The following is a 4,611-nucleotide window of genomic DNA, read 5'->3' as shown; positions in this document are numbered from 1 at the left end:
GACGGAGGGGCTGTCCGAAGCTGGATCCAGCTGAGAGCAGTGGCAACGCACCATCCACCCGCTCGAAGAGGGGCCGCCACTGACTTCACTCTTCCTTGAGCCTGCCATTCAGCCTGAGAACTATCTTGCCCCGCAATGTCAAGCATTGGCACACGTCTGTTGGACTAGGTGTACATCACACAATGTGGTGTCCCCACGGTGTTTTCATCTGCCATGACCTTCAACTCTCACTTCCCCTAAAACCTACTTGTAAATATGCACTAACATCAATCCCCATCTGTTAATAAACACCACGTAAACACTCAATGCTGTGTGACCTCCATGTTTTAATCACATGTTTGCCTTATAAGTTGTCATTACCAGGTGCAGGGATCAATGTTCTTGAGAATCATGCCTCTGTGGGAGTGACCTAGGGATAATGAGAGAACAACAAGCACAGGTCAGGAAACTGAATCACACCCATCACACCACACCGTACTGCAACATCCCACAAAACACACTCATCACCAAGTAAGTGGGTCACAGGACACACATCAGGGAGCTTTGCATGTACACCATCTCCCACACCCATTTGCAAACAGAACATACCAGAACAGTCAGCATTCACACACCACATCCACACATCAACAGCAAACATGCATCACGCATTGACCAGCAGCACAAGAGGTTGTTACTCACATTCAAGAAAAGTAGCGATCAATGAGCTGACGCCTCTGGTCCAAACCTTCTTCATCCCCACTATCCTCATCAGTGGACATGGGTGGGATGGGAGGCGGAGCAACCTGTTGGTCTGCAGGGTCCATGATCAGTTCAATATTATTGCGCAAGGCCAGGTTGTGGAGCATGCAGCAGGCAATCACGATTTTGCATACTTTGGCTGGTGAGTATGGCAGGGCCCCTCCGGTTTTATCCAGGCAGCTAAACCTAGACTTCAGCAGTCCAAAGGTACGTTCTACCACCCGACGTGTCCTCCCATGGGCATCATTATAACGCATTTCACATGGGGTAGTAGGATTCCGTATGGGGCTCAGCAGCCACGGCCGGTTTGGGTACGCAGAGTCGCCTAGGTGGAGGGATGACAGACACAGACATCATTACCAGGATTGGTGGGAACACCATGGCACACATACAACACAATAGTCCTCACAGCACACTCACCTACAAGCCATGCACGTTCTGGACGCAGATTAGCCATCAGTTGGGGGACAATGCTGCTCCGCAGGATGTGGGAGTCGTGTGCTGACCCGGGAAATCTGGCACACACATGGGAGATGATGTTGTCAGCCAGGCACACCACTTGCATATTGATCAAATGGTAATGCTTCCGATTGCGATAAACAGGTTCACGTGCCTGGGGTGGAATTAGACCAATATGTGTGCCATCAATGGAACCCACTACGTGTGGAATCTGGGCCAGGGCATAGAAGTCCCCTTTGACTGCAGCCAACTCTGCCGCACGTGGGAAATTGATGTGATCATCCTTGTAATGCATCATGGCATTCAGAACATCCCGCAATACCATGCTGAACATGGATTGTGACATCCCCCCGGCATGACCAACTGTGTACTGGAAAGTGCCTGTTGCGAAGAAGTGAAGTGCCGCCATCACCTTTGCTGTGGGTGTAATAGCTCCTGGATATGGCCTACGTGGCTGCAGATGAGGTGCCAATTGGGCTACAAGCTCCTGCAATCTACGACGGTCAAGCCGGAATTTGCGGATCACCTCCTCGTCAACCATGTCCTCCAGCACAGTGTATGGTCGATGCACATTTGGAGCCCTCCTGTGTGGGAGTAGATGGGAGCAGATGTCAATTGACCAACACCGCATAGCTGTGCCACACTATCACATCTTGACAAACACAATACATATAATACATGTTTCAGACACTGATTGTATGTGTGACGTGACGTATATATAAGGCACTACAGCTAACTACACACACAATGTTCACCCCCAAACAACATCCTGTGTGCAAACATGTCCAATGTAACGTGCACACATGTTGAAAGAACTGCCAACAACACATGACCGAGGGCACAAGTGTAGACAAGCGTCCCCACAGACACACATGGACGTGCACACACAACACGAACATGGAACACCCCCTCCTTGTCTTCATGCACCCATGACCCCACCTACAATGCTGGGCATCCTCACATGACATGCATGGGCACACAACAGGCGACACACATACGCATACACAGAATGCATGTATACCCCCATCATTGGTACTTGCACACACAAACCACACACTCACAACAGCTTCTGAATGTGGGTACACAGCCTTGATGTACTGTGTAGATGTGTACAAATGGAAACGTGTGTCCGCAAAACCAAGACGTCAACACATCGCCCTGCACATCTGACACAACTTGGGTGCACATCACTGGCCTTTGTTAACCACTGGCAAGGTCAATAGTATGACCACACATGCAACAAATGGACATGAATGACACACGTGGACACGGGCCATTGACTTGACATAATGATTCTTGATAAATTCCGGACATGTCCTGACACACATGTACAACTATGAACATTACATGTGTGCGGAGACATGCAGTGTGTGTACACACGCCATCCGGGTACGCCTTCCCCCAACACAGAAGATGATCCTTGATACTGCAATTGTGCATGACATATGCTGCATGGTCAAGGACCAGCACGGTCACACCCCGCCAAACGCATGTGCGCACTACCGCGACGGTGCATCTTTTGAAAATCATCACCCACTGGCATCGCTATGGCGGAGCACGCATTCCGTGGGGCGGTCCAGGCTAACAAACACATTTGAATATGCAGGTGGAAATGGCAGTTGGTACCCCTCCTTACAGTCACATTGCAGCACCCACCGCAGACCGCCGGCCCTGGCCGGTCACCCACCACCGGCCCTGCCCGGTCACCCACCGCCGGCCCTGGCCGGTCACCCACCGCTGGCCCTGGCTGGTCACACACAACGCCGGCCCTGGCCGGTCACCCACCGCCGACCCTGCCCGGTCACCCACCGCCGGGTGCTGGCGGTGGGTGAGCGCCCTGTGCATTGAGATCACCCTGGCATGGATGGCCCTGGCCGGTCACCCACCACCGGCCCTGGCCGGTCACCCACCGCTGGCCCTGGCCGGTCACCCACCGCCGTCCCTGCCCGGTCACCCACCGCCGTCCCTGCCCGGTCACCCACCAACGGGTGCTGGCCGGTCAGCCACCACCGGGTGCTGGCTGGTCAGCCACCGCCGGGTGCTGGCCGGTCACCCACTGCCGGGTGCTGGCCGGTCACCCACCGCCGTGTGCTGGCGGTGGGTGACCGGCCAGGGATGGCGGTGGGTGACCGGGCAGGGACGGCGGTGGGTGACCGGCCAGGGCCGGCGGTGTGTGACCGGCCAGGGCCGGCGGTGGGTGACTGGCCAGGGCCGGCGGTGGGTGACCGGCCAGGGCCATCCATGCCAGGGTGACCTCAATGCACAGGGCGCTCACCCACCGCCAGCACCCGGCGGTGGGTGACCGGGCAGGGCCGGCAGTGGGTGACCGGCCAGGGCCGGTGGTGGGTGACCGGACAGGGCCGGCGGTGGGTGACCAGCCAGGGCCAGCGGTGGGTGACCAGCCAGGGCTGGCGGTCTGCGGTGGGTGTTGCAATATGACTGTAAGGGGGGTACCAACTGCCATTTCCACTTGCATATTCAAATGTATGTGTTAGCCTGCACCGCCCCCGTGGAATGCGTGCTCCGCCATAGCGACGCCAGTGAGAGGCTAATTTCAAATGATGCATCATCGTGGTAGCGCGGACATGCGGTTGCCGGTGTGTGACCGTGGCGGTCCGTGCACATGTAGCCAATTGAAACAGGTAACGCGGGGCGCGTCAGCGCATTCAAAAATAGCGGAAGCCGTGCACCGCCACACCAGGGCCAGTCATTGGCTCATTTTGAATGAGGCATCCAGGGAAAACCAATTGCTGCAGATGTGTGCCACTGATATGAGCTCAGGGCCCTATAAATGTGTGAATTTCTGCAGCACACATTCACTGCTTCCAGCCACTGATGCCTGCGACCATCACCTCGACCTGCTGCTGCTGAGCTATCCAACAACTGCTGCCTGCGACCATCACCTCGACCTGCTGCTGCTGAGCTATCCAACAACTGCTGCCTGCGACCATCACCTCGACCTGCTGCTGCTGAGCTATCCAACAACTGCTGCCTGCGACCATCACCTCGACCTGCTGCTGCTGAGCTATCCAACAACTGCTGCTGTTGTGCCACAGTCCTGGACCTTGCCATGCAGAGAGTGCGAGAGATCCGGTCTCGTCCCTTCACCGCAGCGGAGCTGGATGTCCTTGTGGACGGTGTGCTCCGCCACTATGAACGGCTCTACGGTACCCCCGGACAGGTGGTAAGTGCAGTGGGGGACATGTTGGTGTGCATGAGGTGGTCACTGACTCCTGGCTTCTGCAAGCTTGGCGGTGTGCTGTGGGACTGAAAGATACGTGTTGCTACTATGTTTGTGAATGTCCAACTGTCCACTGACGTTCCCCTCTTGTCTCCCATCATGGTAGGTCAAGCTGCACCTTCGCAAGGCCGTGTGGAGGACCATAGCATGTGATGTACGGGCAGTGGGGGTGT

The sequence above is a fragment of the Lissotriton helveticus genome, chromosome 7 (assembly GCF_964261635.1).
Source record: "Lissotriton helveticus chromosome 7, aLisHel1.1, whole genome shotgun sequence".
NCBI lineage: Eukaryota > Metazoa > Chordata > Amphibia > Caudata > Salamandridae > Lissotriton > Lissotriton helveticus.
Note: the sequence above shows the minus strand (reverse complement) of the source record.